The sequence below is a fragment of the Schistocerca gregaria genome, chromosome 2 (assembly GCF_023897955.1).
Source record: "Schistocerca gregaria isolate iqSchGreg1 chromosome 2, iqSchGreg1.2, whole genome shotgun sequence".
NCBI lineage: Eukaryota > Metazoa > Arthropoda > Insecta > Orthoptera > Acrididae > Schistocerca > Schistocerca gregaria.
In genome coordinates, this window is record NC_064921.1 from 442,225,111 (window position 1) to 442,242,853 (window position 17,743).

General features: G+C 48.9%; 20 non-coding genes across 20 annotated transcripts; all 20 read right to left on the reverse strand.

Annotated features, from left to right (window-relative positions):
* Positions 1 to 64: 64 nt before the first annotated feature.
* Positions 65 to 146, reverse strand: Trnas-gcu (transfer RNA serine (anticodon GCU)). The gene has a single exon. It is a non-coding gene; the product is annotated as a tRNA-Ser (tRNA).
* An 839-nt stretch (positions 147 to 985) lies between these two features.
* Trnas-gcu (transfer RNA serine (anticodon GCU)) lies at positions 986 to 1,067 on the reverse strand. The gene has a single exon. It is a non-coding gene; the product is annotated as a tRNA-Ser (tRNA).
* Positions 1,068 to 1,906: 839 nt separating this feature from the next.
* Positions 1,907 to 1,988, reverse strand: Trnas-gcu (transfer RNA serine (anticodon GCU)). The gene has a single exon. It is a non-coding gene; the product is annotated as a tRNA-Ser (tRNA).
* Positions 1,989 to 2,827: 839 nt separating this feature from the next.
* Positions 2,828 to 2,909, reverse strand: Trnas-gcu (transfer RNA serine (anticodon GCU)). The gene has a single exon. It is a non-coding gene; the product is annotated as a tRNA-Ser (tRNA).
* Positions 2,910 to 3,748: 839 nt separating this feature from the next.
* Positions 3,749 to 3,830, reverse strand: Trnas-gcu (transfer RNA serine (anticodon GCU)). Its single transcript has one exon. It is a non-coding gene; the product is annotated as a tRNA-Ser (tRNA).
* Positions 3,831 to 4,669: 839 nt separating this feature from the next.
* Trnas-gcu (transfer RNA serine (anticodon GCU)) lies at positions 4,670 to 4,751 on the reverse strand. The gene has a single exon. It is a non-coding gene; the product is annotated as a tRNA-Ser (tRNA).
* Positions 4,752 to 5,590: 839 nt separating this feature from the next.
* Trnas-gcu (transfer RNA serine (anticodon GCU)) lies at positions 5,591 to 5,672 on the reverse strand. Its single transcript has one exon. It is a non-coding gene; the product is annotated as a tRNA-Ser (tRNA).
* An 839-nt stretch (positions 5,673 to 6,511) lies between these two features.
* Trnas-gcu (transfer RNA serine (anticodon GCU)) lies at positions 6,512 to 6,593 on the reverse strand. Its single transcript has one exon. It is a non-coding gene; the product is annotated as a tRNA-Ser (tRNA).
* Positions 6,594 to 7,432: 839 nt separating this feature from the next.
* Positions 7,433 to 7,514, reverse strand: Trnas-gcu (transfer RNA serine (anticodon GCU)). Its single transcript has one exon. It is a non-coding gene; the product is annotated as a tRNA-Ser (tRNA).
* Positions 7,515 to 8,353: 839 nt separating this feature from the next.
* Trnas-gcu (transfer RNA serine (anticodon GCU)) lies at positions 8,354 to 8,435 on the reverse strand. The gene has a single exon. It is a non-coding gene; the product is annotated as a tRNA-Ser (tRNA).
* An 839-nt stretch (positions 8,436 to 9,274) lies between these two features.
* On the reverse strand, positions 9,275 to 9,356 carry Trnas-gcu (transfer RNA serine (anticodon GCU)). Its single transcript has one exon. It is a non-coding gene; the product is annotated as a tRNA-Ser (tRNA).
* An 839-nt stretch (positions 9,357 to 10,195) lies between these two features.
* Trnas-gcu (transfer RNA serine (anticodon GCU)) lies at positions 10,196 to 10,277 on the reverse strand. Its single transcript has one exon. It is a non-coding gene; the product is annotated as a tRNA-Ser (tRNA).
* Positions 10,278 to 11,116: 839 nt separating this feature from the next.
* Trnas-gcu (transfer RNA serine (anticodon GCU)) lies at positions 11,117 to 11,198 on the reverse strand. The gene has a single exon. It is a non-coding gene; the product is annotated as a tRNA-Ser (tRNA).
* An 839-nt stretch (positions 11,199 to 12,037) lies between these two features.
* Positions 12,038 to 12,119, reverse strand: Trnas-gcu (transfer RNA serine (anticodon GCU)). The gene has a single exon. It is a non-coding gene; the product is annotated as a tRNA-Ser (tRNA).
* An 839-nt stretch (positions 12,120 to 12,958) lies between these two features.
* Trnas-gcu (transfer RNA serine (anticodon GCU)) lies at positions 12,959 to 13,040 on the reverse strand. The gene has a single exon. It is a non-coding gene; the product is annotated as a tRNA-Ser (tRNA).
* Positions 13,041 to 13,879: 839 nt separating this feature from the next.
* Trnas-gcu (transfer RNA serine (anticodon GCU)) lies at positions 13,880 to 13,961 on the reverse strand. Its single transcript has one exon. It is a non-coding gene; the product is annotated as a tRNA-Ser (tRNA).
* An 839-nt stretch (positions 13,962 to 14,800) lies between these two features.
* Positions 14,801 to 14,882, reverse strand: Trnas-gcu (transfer RNA serine (anticodon GCU)). Its single transcript has one exon. It is a non-coding gene; the product is annotated as a tRNA-Ser (tRNA).
* An 839-nt stretch (positions 14,883 to 15,721) lies between these two features.
* Trnas-gcu (transfer RNA serine (anticodon GCU)) lies at positions 15,722 to 15,803 on the reverse strand. The gene has a single exon. It is a non-coding gene; the product is annotated as a tRNA-Ser (tRNA).
* Positions 15,804 to 16,642: 839 nt separating this feature from the next.
* Trnas-gcu (transfer RNA serine (anticodon GCU)) lies at positions 16,643 to 16,724 on the reverse strand. Its single transcript has one exon. It is a non-coding gene; the product is annotated as a tRNA-Ser (tRNA).
* An 839-nt stretch (positions 16,725 to 17,563) lies between these two features.
* On the reverse strand, positions 17,564 to 17,645 carry Trnas-gcu (transfer RNA serine (anticodon GCU)). The gene has a single exon. It is a non-coding gene; the product is annotated as a tRNA-Ser (tRNA).
* Between the last annotated feature and the right edge of the window lie 98 nt (positions 17,646 to 17,743).

The window sequence follows — 17,743 nt, forward strand, 5'->3', positions numbered from 1 at the left end:
CTACTGAGAGGCGTTTCGCATGGGGAAGGAGTGACCGCAAACGCGTGCTTTACGTAAAATTCTTCGACGAGGATGGGATTCGAACCCACGAGTGCAGAGCACATTGGATTAGCAGTCCAACGCCTTAACCACTCGGCCACCTCGTCTGCTGGAACTACAGCTGTGTCTTTGGCGAGCGCTTGCGGAAAGAAGACATTTGTCGATTCGAAAACGCTTTCAAAACATCGTACTGGGCCGGTGTTAACGTCTAATGCCCAGCTGCAGTGCAGCCGACCAAGCTCCCACTCGCGAGTCATTTAATGACAGCATCCGTCCACGTCGATATCCGATCGGGGCAAAATCACCGGACCACTTATTTACTGCAGGAATAAGCATTGTATCGACATGCAGTGTCGTCTAATGCACATGAGAAATGTGCTGGGCATTCTTTCCCACGACTTACTGCAACGAAACGTACAGCTCGATACGCTACACTGATATTACTTGCAAGGTTTTGACGTTCGTCCTAGCCCAAGATTGTCCTGCTGTTTGCGATGGAGCTTGGTGTTTGGGCGGCCCTTAGCGACGGATGTCTGCAAAGTCAAGTCTCTCCAGTAGGCCCTGCCAAATCGCTTCTGTATATGGCGGCCTGACGCAAAGCAAACTGTCGAGAGGCGACAGTTGTGCTACAGATGGATTATTATAGGCTCGATACGTTAAAATGACTGCGACAGGTATGCACTTAAATATAAATAAGAACTCGTCGTTCGCAGATACCGACATACTCTTCGCTGGAGCCGAAGTTTGATTGGCTTATACATCTCGAAATGATGTTTAATTCGAAGGGCATACGCTATGGAATGTTGTGCGCTTTCATCTGGTAAGCATTTTGGTCTCGTATTTCATACACACGCTATCGGCCTCGTACACGCTTCGTTGTTACTACTGAGAGGCGTTTCGCATGGGGAAGGAGTGACCGCAAACGCGTGCTTTACGTAAAATTCTTCGACGAGGATGGGATTCGAACCCACGCGTGCAGAGCACATTGGATTAGCAGTCCAACGCCTTAACCACTCGGCCACCTCGTCTGCTGGAACTACAGCTGTGTCTTTGGCGAGCGCTTGCGGAAAGAAGACATTTGTCGATTCGAAAACGCTTTCAAAACATCGTACTGGGCCGGTGTTAACGTCTAATGCCCAGCTGCAGTGCAGCCGACCAAGCTCCCACTCGCGAGTCATTTAATGACAGCATCCGTCCACGTCGATATCCGATCGGGGCAAAATCACCGGACCACTTATTTACTGCAGGAATAAGCATTGTATCGACATGCAGTGTCGTCTAATGCACATGAGAAATGTGCTGGGCATTCTTTCCCACGACTTACTGCAACGAAACGTACAGCTCGATACGCTACACTGATATTACTTGCAAGGTTTTGACGTTCGTCCTAGCCCAAGATTGTCCTGCTGTTTGCGATGGAGCTTGGTGTTTGGGCGGCCCTTAGCGACGGATGTCTGCAAAGTCAAGTCTCTCCAGTAGGCCCTGCCAAATCGCTTCTGTATATGGCGGCCTGACGCAAAGCAAACTGTCGAGAGGCGACAGTTGTGCTACAGATGGATTATTATAGGCTCGATACGTTAAAATGACTGCGACAGGTATGCACTTAAATATAAATAAGAACTCGTCGTTCGCAGATACCGACATACTCTTCGCTGGAGCCGAAGTTTGATTGGCTTATACATCTCGAAATGATGTTTAATTCGAAGGGCATACGCTATGGAATGTTGTGCGCTTTCATCTGGTAAGCATTTTGGTCTCGTATTTCATACACACGCTATCGGCCTCGTACACGCTTCGTTGTTACTACTGAGAGGCGTTTCGCATGGGGAAGGAGTGACCGCAAACGCGTGCTTTACGTAAAATTCTTCGACGAGGATGGGATTCGAACCCACGCGTGCAGAGCACATTGGATTAGCAGTCCAACGCCTTAACCACTCGGCCACCTCGTCTGCTGGAACTACAGCTGTGTCTTTGGCGAGCGCTTGCGGAAAGAAGACATTTGTCGATTCGAAAACGCTTTCAAAACATCGTACTGGGCCGGTGTTAACGTCTAATGCCCAGCTGCAGTGCAGCCGACCAAGCTCCCACTCGCGAGTCATTTAATGACAGCATCCGTCCACGTCGATATCCGATCGGGGCAAAATCACCGGACCACTTATTTACTGCAGGAATAAGCATTGTATCGACATGCAGTGTCGTCTAATGCACATGAGAAATGTGCTGGGCATTCTTTCCCACGACTTACTGCAACGAAACGTACAGCTCGATACGCTACACTGATATTACTTGCAAGGTTTTGACGTTCGTCCTAGCCCAAGATTGTCCTGCTGTTTGCGATGGAGCTTGGTGTTTGGGCGGCCCTTAGCGACGGATGTCTGCAAAGTCAAGTCTCTCCAGTAGGCCCTGCCAAATCGCTTCTGTATATGGCGGCCTGACGCAAAGCAAACTGTCGAGAGGCGACAGTTGTGCTACAGATGGATTATTATAGGCTCGATACGTTAAAATGACTGCGACAGGTATGCACTTAAATATAAATAAGAACTCGTCGTTCGCAGATACCGACATACTCTTCGCTGGAGCCGAAGTTTGATTGGCTTATACATCTCGAAATGATGTTTAATTCGAAGGGCATACGCTATGGAATGTTGTGCGCTTTCATCTGGTAAGCATTTTGGTCTCGTATTTCATACACACGCTATCGGCCTCGTACACGCTTCGTTGTTACTACTGAGAGGCGTTTCGCATGGGGAAGGAGTGACCGCAAACGCGTGCTTTACGTAAAATTCTTCGACGAGGATGGGATTCGAACCCACGCGTGCAGAGCACATTGGATTAGCAGTCCAACGCCTTAACCACTCGGCCACCTCGTCTGCTGGAACTACAGCTGTGTCTTTGGCGAGCGCTTGCGGAAAGAAGACATTTGTCGATTCGAAAACGCTTTCAAAACATCGTACTGGGCCGGTGTTAACGTCTAATGCCCAGCTGCAGTGCAGCCGACCAAGCTCCCACTCGCGAGTCATTTAATGACAGCATCCGTCCACGTCGATATCCGATCGGGGCAAAATCACCGGACCACTTATTTACTGCAGGAATAAGCATTGTATCGACATGCAGTGTCGTCTAATGCACATGAGAAATGTGCTGGGCATTCTTTCCCACGACTTACTGCAACGAAACGTACAGCTCGATACGCTACACTGATATTACTTGCAAGGTTTTGACGTTCGTCCTAGCCCAAGATTGTCCTGCTGTTTGCGATGGAGCTTGGTGTTTGGGCGGCCCTTAGCGACGGATGTCTGCAAAGTCAAGTCTCTCCAGTAGGCCCTGCCAAATCGCTTCTGTATATGGCGGCCTGACGCAAAGCAAACTGTCGAGAGGCGACAGTTGTGCTACAGATGGATTATTATAGGCTCGATACGTTAAAATGACTGCGACAGGTATGCACTTAAATATAAATAAGAACTCGTCGTTCGCAGATACCGACATACTCTTCGCTGGAGCCGAAGTTTGATTGGCTTATACATCTCGAAATGATGTTTAATTCGAAGGGCATACGCTATGGAATGTTGTGCGCTTTCATCTGGTAAGCATTTTGGTCTCGTATTTCATACACACGCTATCGGCCTCGTACACGCTTCGTTGTTACTACTGAGAGGCGTTTCGCATGGGGAAGGAGTGACCGCAAACGCGTGCTTTACGTAAAATTCTTCGACGAGGATGGGATTCGAACCCACGCGTGCAGAGCACATTGGATTAGCAGTCCAACGCCTTAACCACTCGGCCACCTCGTCTGCTGGAACTACAGCTGTGTCTTTGGCGAGCGCTTGCGGAAAGAAGACATTTGTCGATTCGAAAACGCTTTCAAAACATCGTACTGGGCCGGTGTTAACGTCTAATGCCCAGCTGCAGTGCAGCCGACCAAGCTCCCACTCGCGAGTCATTTAATGACAGCATCCGTCCACGTCGATATCCGATCGGGGCAAAATCACCGGACCACTTATTTACTGCAGGAATAAGCATTGTATCGACATGCAGTGTCGTCTAATGCACATGAGAAATGTGCTGGGCATTCTTTCCCACGACTTACTGCAACGAAACGTACAGCTCGATACGCTACACTGATATTACTTGCAAGGTTTTGACGTTCGTCCTAGCCCAAGATTGTCCTGCTGTTTGCGATGGAGCTTGGTGTTTGGGCGGCCCTTAGCGACGGATGTCTGCAAAGTCAAGTCTCTCCAGTAGGCCCTGCCAAATCGCTTCTGTATATGGCGGCCTGACGCAAAGCAAACTGTCGAGAGGCGACAGTTGTGCTACAGATGGATTATTATAGGCTCGATACGTTAAAATGACTGCGACAGGTATGCACTTAAATATAAATAAGAACTCGTCGTTCGCAGATACCGACATACTCTTCGCTGGAGCCGAAGTTTGATTGGCTTATACATCTCGAAATGATGTTTAATTCGAAGGGCATACGCTATGGAATGTTGTGCGCTTTCATCTGGTAAGAATTTTGGTCTCGTATTTCATACACACGCTATCGGCCTCGTACACGCTTCGTTGTTACTACTGAGAGGCGTTTCGCATGGGGAAGGAGTGACCGCAAACGCGTGCTTTACGTAAAATTCTTCGACGAGGATGGGATTCGAACCCACGCGTGCAGAGCACATTGGATTAGCAGTCCAACGCCTTAACCACTCGGCCACCTCGTCTGCTGGAACTACAGCTGTGTCTTTGGCGAGCGCTTGCGGAAAGAAGACATTTGTCGATTCGAAAACGCTTTCAAAACATCGTACTGGGCCGGTGTTAACGTCTAATGCCCAGCTGCAGTGCAGCCGACCAAGCTCCCACTCGCGAGTCATTTAATGACAGCATCCGTCCACGTCGATATCCGATCGGGGCAAAATCACCGGACCACTTATTTACTGCAGGAATAAGCATTGTATCGACATGCAGTGTCGTCTAATGCACATGAGAAATGTGCTGGGCATTCTTTCCCACGACTTACTGCAACGAAACGTACAGCTCGATACGCTACACTGATATTACTTGCAAGGTTTTGACGTTCGTCCTAGCCCAAGATTGTCCTGCTGTTTGCGATGGAGCTTGGTGTTTGGGCGGCCCTTAGCGACGGATGTCTGCAAAGTCAAGTCTCTCCAGTAGGCCCTGCCAAATCGCTTCTGTATATGGCGGCCTGACGCAAAGCAAACTGTCGAGAGGCGACAGTTGTGCTACAGATGGATTATTATAGGCTCGATACGTTAAAATGACTGCGACAGGTATGCACTTAAATATAAATAAGAACTCGTCGTTCGCAGATACCGACATACTCTTCGCTGGAGCCGAAGTTTGATTGGCTTATACATCTCGAAATGATGTTTAATTCGAAGGGCATACGCTATGGAATGTTGTGCGCTTTCATCTGGTAAGCATTTTGGTCTCGTATTTCATACACACGCTATCGGCCTCGTACACGCTTCGTTGTTACTACTGAGAGGCGTTTCGCATGGGGAAGGAGTGACCGCAAACGCGTGCTTTACGTAAAATTCTTCGACGAGGATGGGATTCGAACCCACGCGTGCAGAGCACATTGGATTAGCAGTCCAACGCCTTAACCACTCGGCCACCTCGTCTGCTGGAACTACAGCTGTGTCTTTGGCGAGCGCTTGCGGAAAGAAGACATTTGTCGATTCGAAAACGCTTTCAAAACATCGTACTGGGCCGGTGTTAACGTCTAATGCCCAGCTGCAGTGCAGCCGACCAAGCTCCCACTCGCGAGTCATTTAATGACAGCATCCGTCCACGTCGATATCCGATCGGGGCAAAATCACCGGACCACTTATTTACTGCAGGAATAAGCATTGTATCGACATGCAGTGTCGTCTAATGCACATGAGAAATGTGCTGGGCATTCTTTCCCACGACTTACTGCAACGAAACGTACAGCTCGATACGCTACACTGATATTACTTGCAAGGTTTTGACGTTCGTCCTAGCCCAAGATTGTCCTGCTGTTTGCGATGGAGCTTGGTGTTTGGGCGGCCCTTAGCGACGGATGTCTGCAAAGTCAAGTCTCTCCAGTAGGCCCTGCCAAATCGCTTCTGTATATGGCGGCCTGACGCAAAGCAAACTGTCGAGAGGCGACAGTTGTGCTACAGATGGATTATTATAGGCTCGATACGTTAAAATGACTGCGACAGGTATGCACTTAAATATAAATAAGAACTCGTCGTTCGCAGATACCGACATACTCTTCGCTGGAGCCGAAGTTTGATTGGCTTATACATCTCGAAATGATGTTTAATTCGAAGGGCATACGCTATGGAATGTTGTGCGCTTTCATCTGGTAAGCATTTTGGTCTCGTATTTCATACACACGCTATCGGCCTCGTACACGCTTCGTTGTTACTACTGAGAGGCGTTTCGCATGGGGAAGGAGTGACCGCAAACGCGTGCTTTACGTAAAATTCTTCGACGAGGATGGGATTCGAACCCACGCGTGCAGAGCACATTGGATTAGCAGTCCAACGCCTTAACCACTCGGCCACCTCGTCTGCTGGAACTACAGCTGTGTCTTTGGCGAGCGCTTGCGGAAAGAAGACATTTGTCGATTCGAAAACGCTTTCAAAACATCGTACTGGGCCGGTGTTAACGTCTAATGCCCAGCTGCAGTGCAGCCGACCAAGCTCCCACTCGCGAGTCATTTAATGACAGCATCCGTCCACGTCGATATCCGATCGGGGCAAAATCACCGGACCACTTATTTACTGCAGGAATAAGCATTGTATCGACATGCAGTGTCGTCTAATGCACATGAGAAATGTGCTGGGCATTCTTTCCCACGACTTACTGCAACGAAACGTACAGCTCGATACGCTACACTGATATTACTAGCAAGGTTTTGACGTTCGTCCTAGCCCAAGATTGTCCTGCTGTTTGCGATGGAGCTTGGTGTTTGGGCGGCCCTTAGCGACGGATGTCTGCAAAGTCAAGTCTCTCCAGTAGGCCCTGCCAAATCGCTTCTGTATATGGCGGCCTGACGCAAAGCAAACTGTCGAGAGGCGACAGTTGTGCTACAGATGGATTATTATAGGCTCGATACGTTAAAATGACTGCGACAGGTATGCACTTAAATATAAATAAGAACTCGTCGTTCGCAGATACCGACATACTCTTCGCTGGAGCCGAAGTTTGATTGGCTTATACATCTCGAAATGATGTTTAATTCGAAGGGCATACGCTATGGAATGTTGTGCGCTTTCATCTGGTAAGAATTTTGGTCTCGTATTTCATACACACGCTATCGGCCTCGTACACGCTTCGTTGTTACTACTGAGAGGCGTTTCGCATGGGGAAGGAGTGACCGCAAACGCGTGCTTTACGTAAAATTCTTCGACGAGGATGGGATTCGAACCCACGCGTGCAGAGCACATTGGATTAGCAGTCCAACGCCTTAACCACTCGGCCACCTCGTCTGCTGGAACTACAGCTGTGTCTTTGGCGAGCGCTTGCGGAAAGAAGACATTTGTCGATTCGAAAACGCTTTCAAAACATCGTACTGGGCCGGTGTTAACGTCTAATGCCCAGCTGCAGTGCAGCCGACCAAGCTCCCACTCGCGAGTCATTTAATGACAGCATCCGTCCACGTCGATATCCGATCGGGGCAAAATCACCGGACCACTTATTTACTGCAGGAATAAGCATTGTATCGACATGCAGTGTCGTCTAATGCACATGAGAAATGTGCTGGGCATTCTTTCCCACGACTTACTGCAACGAAACGTACAGCTCGATACGCTACACTGATATTACTTGCAAGGTTTTGACGTTCGTCCTAGCCCAAGATTGTCCTGCTGTTTGCGATGGAGCTTGGTGTTTGGGCGGCCCTTAGCGACGGATGTCTGCAAAGTCAAGTCTCTCCAGTAGGCCCTGCCAAATCGCTTCTGTATATGGCGGCCTGACGCAAAGCAAACTGTCGAGAGGCGACAGTTGTGCTACAGATGGATTATTATAGGCTCGATACGTTAAAATGACTGCGACAGGTATGCACTTAAATATAAATAAGAACTCGTCGTTCGCAGATACCGACATACTCTTCGCTGGAGCCGAAGTTTGATTGGCTTATACATCTCGAAATGATGTTTAATTCGAAGGGCATACGCTATGGAATGTTGTGCGCTTTCATCTGGTAAGCATTTTGGTCTCGTATTTCATACACACGCTATCGGCCTCGTACACGCTTCGTTGTTACTACTGAGAGGCGTTTCGCATGGGGAAGGAGTGACCGCAAACGCGTGCTTTACGTAAAATTCTTCGACGAGGATGGGATTCGAACCCACGCGTGCAGAGCACATTGGATTAGCAGTCCAACGCCTTAACCACTCGGCCACCTCGTCTGCTGGAACTACAGCTGTGTCTTTGGCGAGCGCTTGCGGAAAGAAGACATTTGTCGATTCGAAAACGCTTTCAAAACATCGTACTGGGCCGGTGTTAACGTCTAATGCCCAGCTGCAGTGCAGCCGACCAAGCTCCCACTCGCGAGTCATTTAATGACAGCATCCGTCCACGTCGATATCCGATCGGGGCAAAATCACCGGACCACTTATTTACTGCAGGAATAAGCATTGTATCGACATGCAGTGTCGTCTAATGCACATGAGAAATGTGCTGGGCATTCTTTCCCACGACTTACTGCAACGAAACGTACAGCTCGATACGCTACACTGATATTACTTGCAAGGTTTTGACGTTCGTCCTAGCCCAAGATTGTCCTGCTGTTTGCGATGGAGCTTGGTGTTTGGGCGGCCCTTAGCGACGGATGTCTGCAAAGTCAAGTCTCTCCAGTAGGCCCTGCCAAATCGCTTCTGTATATGGCGGCCTGACGCAAAGCAAACTGTCGAGAGGCGACAGTTGTGCTACAGATGGATTATTATAGGCTCGATACGTTAAAATGACTGCGACAGGTATGCACTTAAATATAAATAAGAACTCGTCGTTCGCAGATACCGACATACTCTTCGCTGGAGCCGAAGTTTGATTGGCTTATACATCTCGAAATGATGTTTAATTCGAAGGGCATACGCTATGGAATGTTGTGCGCTTTCATCTGGTAAGAATTTTGGTCTCGTATTTCATACACACGCTATCGGCCTCGTACACGCTTCGTTGTTACTACTGAGAGGCGTTTCGCATGGGGAAGGAGTGACCGCAAACGCGTGCTTTACGTAAAATTCTTCGACGAGGATGGGATTCGAACCCACGCGTGCAGAGCACATTGGATTAGCAGTCCAACGCCTTAACCACTCGGCCACCTCGTCTGCTGGAACTACAGCTGTGTCTTTGGCGAGCGCTTGCGGAAAGAAGACATTTGTCGATTCGAAAACGCTTTCAAAACATCGTACTGGGCCGGTGTTAACGTCTAATGCCCAGCTGCAGTGCAGCCGACCAAGCTCCCACTCGCGAGTCATTTAATGACAGCATCCGTCCACGTCGATATCCGATCGGGGCAAAATCACCGGACCACTTATTTACTGCAGGAATAAGCATTGTATCGACATGCAGTGTCGTCTAATGCACATGAGAAATGTGCTGGGCATTCTTTCCCACGACTTACTGCAACGAAACGTACAGCTCGATACGCTACACTGATATTACTTGCAAGGTTTTGACGTTCGTCCTAGCCCAAGATTGTCCTGCTGTTTGCGATGGAGCTTGGTGTTTGGGCGGCCCTTAGCGACGGATGTCTGCAAAGTCAAGTCTCTCCAGTAGGCCCTGCCAAATCGCTTCTGTATATGGCGGCCTGACGCAAAGCAAACTGTCGAGAGGCGACAGTTGTGCTACAGATGGATTATTATAGGCTCGATACGTTAAAATGACTGCGACAGGTATGCACTTAAATATAAATAAGAACTCGTCGTTCGCAGATACCGACATACTCTTCGCTGGAGCCGAAGTTTGATTGGCTTATACATCTCGAAATGATGTTTAATTCGAAGGGCATACGCTATGGAATGTTGTGCGCTTTCATCTGGTAAGCATTTTGGTCTCGTATTTCATACACACGCTATCGGCCTCGTACACGCTTCGTTGTTACTACTGAGAGGCGTTTCGCATGGGGAAGGAGTGACCGCAAACGCGTGCTTTACGTAAAATTCTTCGACGAGGATGGGATTCGAACCCACGCGTGCAGAGCACATTGGATTAGCAGTCCAACGCCTTAACCACTCGGCCACCTCGTCTGCTGGAACTACAGCTGTGTCTTTGGCGAGCGCTTGCGGAAAGAAGACATTTGTCGATTCGAAAACGCTTTCAAAACATCGTACTGGGCCGGTGTTAACGTCTAATGCCCAGCTGCAGTGCAGCCGACCAAGCTCCCACTCGCGAGTCATTTAATGACAGCATCCGTCCACGTCGATATCCGATCGGGGCAAAATCACCGGACCACTTATTTACTGCAGGAATAAGCATTGTATCGACATGCAGTGTCGTCTAATGCACATGAGAAATGTGCTGGGCATTCTTTCCCACGACTTACTGCAACGAAACGTACAGCTCGATACGCTACACTGATATTACTTGCAAGGTTTTGACGTTCGTCCTAGCCCAAGATTGTCCTGCTGTTTGCGATGGAGCTTGGTGTTTGGGCGGCCCTTAGCGACGGATGTCTGCAAAGTCAAGTCTCTCCAGTAGGCCCTGCCAAATCGCTTCTGTATATGGCGGCCTGACGCAAAGCAAACTGTCGAGAGGCGACAGTTGTGCTACAGATGGATTATTATAGGCTCGATACGTTAAAATGACTGCGACAGGTATGCACTTAAATATAAATAAGAACTCGTCGTTCGCAGATACCGACATACTCTTCGCTGGAGCCGAAGTTTGATTGGCTTATACATCTCGAAATGATGTTTAATTCGAAGGGCATACGCTATGGAATGTTGTGCGCTTTCATCTGGTAAGCATTTTGGTCTCGTATTTCATACACACGCTATCGGCCTCGTACACGCTTCGTTGTTACTACTGAGAGGCGTTTCGCATGGGGAAGGAGTGACCGCAAACGCGTGCTTTACGTAAAATTCTTCGACGAGGATGGGATTCGAACCCACGCGTGCAGAGCACATTGGATTAGCAGTCCAACGCCTTAACCACTCGGCCACCTCGTCTGCTGGAACTACAGCTGTGTCTTTGGCGAGCGCTTGCGGAAAGAAGACATTTGTCGATTCGAAAACGCTTTCAAAACATCGTACTGGGCCGGTGTTAACGTCTAATGCCCAGCTGCAGTGCAGCCGACCAAGCTCCCACTCGCGAGTCATTTAATGACAGCATCCGTCCACGTCGATATCCGATCGGGGCAAAATCACCGGACCACTTATTTACTGCAGGAATAAGCATTGTATCGACATGCAGTGTCGTCTAATGCACATGAGAAATGTGCTGGGCATTCTTTCCCACGACTTACTGCAACGAAACGTACAGCTCGATACGCTACACTGATATTACTTGCAAGGTTTTGACGTTCGTCCTAGCCCAAGATTGTCCTGCTGTTTGCGATGGAGCTTGGTGTTTGGGCGGCCCTTAGCGACGGATGTCTGCAAAGTCAAGTCTCTCCAGTAGGCCCTGCCAAATCGCTTCTGTATATGGCGGCCTGACGCAAAGCAAACTGTCGAGAGGCGACAGTTGTGCTACAGATGGATTATTATAGGCTCGATACGTTAAAATGACTGCGACAGGTATGCACTTAAATATAAATAAGAACTCGTCGTTCGCAGATACCGACATACTCTTCGCTGGAGCCGAAGTTTGATTGGCTTATACATCTCGAAATGATGTTTAATTCGAAGGGCATACGCTATGGAATGTTGTGCGCTTTCATCTGGTAAGAATTTTGGTCTCGTATTTCATACACACGCTATCGGCCTCGTACACGCTTCGTTGTTACTACTGAGAGGCGTTTCGCATGGGGAAGGAGTGACCGCAAACGCGTGCTTTACGTAAAATTCTTCGACGAGGATGGGATTCGAACCCACGCGTGCAGAGCACATTGGATTAGCAGTCCAACGCCTTAACCACTCGGCCACCTCGTCTGCTGGAACTACAGCTGTGTCTTTGGCGAGCGCTTGCGGAAAGAAGACATTTGTCGATTCGAAAACGCTTTCAAAACATCGTACTGGGCCGGTGTTAACGTCTAATGCCCAGCTGCAGTGCAGCCGACCAAGCTCCCACTCGCGAGTCATTTAATGACAGCATCCGTCCACGTCGATATCCGATCGGGGCAAAATCACCGGACCACTTATTTACTGCAGGAATAAGCATTGTATCGACATGCAGTGTCGTCTAATGCACATGAGAAATGTGCTGGGCATTCTTTCCCACGACTTACTGCAACGAAACGTACAGCTCGATACGCTACACTGATATTACTTGCAAGGTTTTGACGTTCGTCCTAGCCCAAGATTGTCCTGCTGTTTGCGATGGAGCTTGGTGTTTGGGCGGCCCTTAGCGACGGATGTCTGCAAAGTCAAGTCTCTCCAGTAGGCCCTGCCAAATCGCTTCTGTATATGGCGGCCTGACGCAAAGCAAACTGTCGAGAGGCGACAGTTGTGCTACAGATGGATTATTATAGGCTCGATACGTTAAAATGACTGCGACAGGTATGCACTTAAATATAAATAAGAACTCGTCGTTCGCAGATACCGACATACTCTTCGCTGGAGCCGAAGTTTGATTGGCTTATACATCTCGAAATGATGTTTAATTCGAAGGGCATACGCTATGGAATGTTGTGCGCTTTCATCTGGTAAGCATTTTGGTCTCGTATTTCATACACACGCTATCGGCCTCGTACACGCTTCGTTGTTACTACTGAGAGGCGTTTCGCATGGGGAAGGAGTGACCGCAAACGCGTGCTTTACGTAAAATTCTTCGACGAGGATGGGATTCGAACCCACGCGTGCAGAGCACATTGGATTAGCAGTCCAACGCCTTAACCACTCGGCCACCTCGTCTGCTGGAACTATAGCTGTGTCTTTGGCGAGCGCTTGCGGAAAGAAGACATTTGTCGATTCGAAAACGCTTTCAAAACATCGTACTGGGCCGGTGTTAACGTCTAATGCCCAGCTGCAGTGCAGCCGACCAAGCTCCCACTCGCGAGTCATTTAATGACAGCATCCGTCCACGTCGATATCCGATCGGGGCAAAATCACCGGACCACTTATTTACTGCAGGAATAAGCATTGTATCGACATGCAGTGTCGTCTAATGCACAAGAGAAATGTGCTGGGCATTCTTTCCCACGACTTACTGCAACGAAACGTACAGCTCGATACGCTACACTGATATTACTTGCAAGGTTTTGACGTTCGTCCTAGCCCAAGATTGTCCTGCTGTTTGCGATGGAGCTTGGTGTTTGGGCGGCCCTTAGCGACGGATGTCTGCAAAGTCAAGTCTCTCCAGTAGGCCCTGCCAAATCGCTTCTGTATATGGCGGCCTGACGCAAAGCAAACTGTCGAGAGGCGACAGTTGTGCTACAGATGGATTATTATAGGCTCGATACGTTAAAATGACTGCGACAGGTATGCACTTAAATATAAATAAGAACTCGTCGTTCGCAGATACCGACATACTCTTCGCTGGAGCCGAAGTTTGATTGGCTTATACATCTCGAAATGATGTTTAATTCGAAGGGCATACGCTATGGAATGTTGTGCGCTTTCATCTGGTAAGCATTTTGGTCTCGTATTTCATACACACGCTATCGGCCTCGTACACGCTTCGTTGTTACTACTGAGAGGCGTTTCGCATGGGGAAGGAGTGACCGCAAACGCGTGCTTTACGTAAAATTCTTCGACGAGGATGGGATTCGAACCCACGCGTGCAGAGCACATTGGATTAGCAGTCCAACGCCTTAACCACTCGGCCACCTCGTCTGCTGGAACTACAGCTGTGTCTTTGGCGAGCGCTTGCGGAAAGAAGACATTTGTCGATTCGAAAACGCTTTCAAAACGTCGTACTGGGCCGGTGTTAACGTCTAATGCCCAGCTGCAGTGCAGCCGACCAAGCTCCCACTCGCGAGTCATTTAATGACAGCATCCGTCCACGTCGATATCCGATCGGGGCAAAATCACCGGACCACTTATTTACTGCAGGAATAAGCATTGTATCGACATGCAGTGTCGTCTAATGCACATGAGAAATGTGCTGGGCATTCTTTCCCACGACTTACTGCAACGAAACGTACAGCTCGATACGCTACACTGATATTACTTGCAAGGTTTTGACGTTCGTCCTAGCCCAAGATTGTCCTGCTGTTTGCGATGGAGCTTGGTGTTTGGGCGGCCCTTAGCGACGGATGTCTGCAAAGTCAAGTCTCTCCAGTAGGCCCTGCCAAATCGCTTCTGTATATGGCGGCCTGACGCAAAGCAAACTGTCGAGAGGCGACAGTTGTGCTACAGATGGATTATTATAGGCTCGATACGTTAAAATGACTGCGACAGGTATGCACTTAAATATAAATAAGAACTCGTCGTTCGCAGATACCGACATACTCTTCGCTGGAGCCGAAGTTTGATTGGCTTATACATCTCGAAATGATGTTTAATTCGAAGGGCATACGCTATGGAATGTTGTGCGCTTTCATCTGGTAAGCATTTTGGTCTCGTATTTCATACACACGCTATCGGCCTCGTACACGCTTCGTTGTTACTACTGAGAGGCGTTTCGCATGGGGAAGGAGTGACCGCAAACGCGTGCTTTACGTAAAATTCTTCGACGAGGATGGGATTCGAACCCACGCGTGCAGAGCACATTGGATTAGCAGTCCAACGCCTTAACCACTCGGCCACCTCGTCTGCTGGAACTACAGCTGTGTCTTTGGCGAGCGCTTGCGGAAAGAAGACATTTGTCGATTCGAAAACGCTTTCAAAACATCGTACTGGGCCGGTGTTAACGTCTAATGCCCAGCTGCAGTGCAGCCGACCAAGCTCCCACTCGCGAGTCATTTAATGACAGCATCCGTCCACGTCGATATCCGATCGGGGCAAAATCACCGGACCACTTATTTACTGCAGGAATAAGCATTGTATCGACATGCAGTGTCGTCTAATGCACATGAGAAATGTGCTGGGCATTCTTTCCCACGACTTACTGCAACGAAACGTACAGCTCGATACGCTACACTGATATTACTTGCAAGGTTTTGACGTTCGTCCTAGCCCAAGATTGTCCTGCTGTTTGCGATGGAGCTTGGTGTTTGGGCGGCCCTTAGCGACGGATGTCTGCAAAGTCAAGTCTCTCCAGTAGGCCCTGCCAAATCGCTTCTGTATATGGCGGCCTGACGCAAAGCAAACTGTCGAGAGGCGACAGTTGTGCTACAGATGGATTATTATAGGCTCGATACGTTAAAATGACTGCGACAGGTATGCACTTAAATATAAATAAGAACTCGTCGTTCGCAGATACCGACATACTCTTCGCTGGAGCCGAAGTTTGATTGGCTTATACATCTCGAAATGATGTTTAATTCGAAGGGCATACGCTATGAAATGTTGTGCGCTTTCATCTGGTAAGAATTTTGGTCTCGTATTTCATACACACGCTATCGGCCTCGTACACGCTTCGTTGTTACTACTGAGAGGCGTTTCGCATGGGGAAGGAGTGACCGCAAACGCGTGCTTTACGTAAAATTCTCCGACGAGGATGGGATTCGAACCCACGCGTGCAGAGCACATTGGATTAGCAGTCCAACGCCTTAACCACTCGGCCACCTCGTCTGCTGGAACTACAGCTGTGTCTTTGGCGAGCGCTTGCGGAAAGAAGACATTTGTCGATTCGAAAACGCTTTCAAAACATCGTACTGGGCCGGTGTTAACGTCTAATGCCCAGCTGCAGTGCAGCCGACCAAGCTCCCACTCGCGAGTCATTTAATGACAGCATCCGTCCACGTCGATATCCGATCGGGGCAAAATCACCGGACCACTTATTTACTGCAGGAATAAGCATTGTATCGACATGCAGTGTCGTCTAATGCACATGAGAAATGTGCTGGGCATTCTTTCCCACGACTTACTGCAACGAAACGTACAGCTCGATACGCTACACTGATATTACTTGCAAGGTTTTGACGTTCGTCCTAGCCCAAGATTGTCCTGCTGTTTGCGATGGAGCTTGGTGTTTGGGCGGCCCTTAGCGACGGATGTCTGCAAAGTCAAGTCTCTCCAGTAGGCCCTGCCAAATCGCTTCTGTATATGGCGGCCTGACGCAAAGCAAACTGTCGAGAGGCGACAGTTGTGCTACAGATGGATTATTATAGGCTCGATACGTTAAAATGACTGCGACAGGTATGCACTTAAATATAAATAAGAACTCGTCGTTCGCAGATACCGACATACTCTTCGCTGGAGCCGAAGTTTGATTGGCTTATACATCTCGAAATGATGTTTAATTCGAAGGGCATACGCTATGGAATGTTGTGCGCTTTCATCTGGTAAGCATTTTGGTCTCGTATTTCATACACACGCTATCGGCCTCGTACACGCTTCGTTGTTACTACTGAGAGGCGTTTCGCATGGGGAAGGAGTGACCGCAAACGCGTGCTTTACGTAAAATTCTTCGACGAGGATGGGATTCGAACCCACGCGTGCAGAGCACATTGGATTAGCAGTCCAACGCCTTAACCACTCGGCCACCTCGTCTGCTGGAACTACAGCTGTGTCTTTGGCGAGCGCTTGCGGAAAGAAGACATTTGTCGATTCGAAAACGCTTTCAAAACATCGTACTGGGCCGGTGTTAACGTCTAATGCCCAGCTGCAGTGCAGCCGACCAAGCTCCCACTCGCGAGTCATTTAATGACAGCATCCGTCCACGTCGATATCCGATCGGGGCAAAATCACCGGACCACTTATTTACTGCAGGAATAAGCATTGTATCGACATGCAGTGTCGTCTAATGCACATGAGAAATGTGCTGGGCATTCTTTCCCACGACTTACTGCAACGAAACGTACAGCTCGATACGCTACACTGATATTACTTGCAAGGTTTTGACGTTCGTCCTAGCCCAAGATTGTCCTGCTGTTTGCGATGGAGCTTGGTGTTTGGGCGGCCCTTAGCGACGGATGTCTGCAAAGTCAAGTCTCTCCAGTAGGCCCTGCCAAATCGCTTCTGTATATGGCGGCCTGACGCAAAGCAAACTGTCGAGAGGCGACAGTTGTGCTACAGATGGATTATTATAGGCTCGATACGTTAAAATGACTGCGACAGGTATGCACTTAAATATAAATAAGAACTCGTCGTTCGCAGATACCGACATACTCTTCGCTGGAGCCGAAGTTTGATTGGCTTATACATCTCGAAATGATGTTTAATTCGAAGGGCATACGCTATGGAATGTTGTGCACTTTCATCTGGTAAGCATTTTGGTCTCGTATTTCATACACACGCTATCGGCCTCGTACACGCTTCGTTGTTACTACTGAGAGGCGTTTCGCATGGGGAAGGAGTGACCGCAAACGCGTGCTTTACGTAAAATTCTTCGACGAGGATGGGATTCGAACCCACGCGTGCAGAGCACATTGGATTAGCAGTCCAACGCCTTAACCACTCGGCCACCTCGTCTGCTGGAACTACAGCTGTGTCTTTGGCGAGCGCTTGCGGAAAGAAGACATTTGTCGATTCGAAAACGCTTTCAAAACATCGTACTGGGCCGGTGTTAA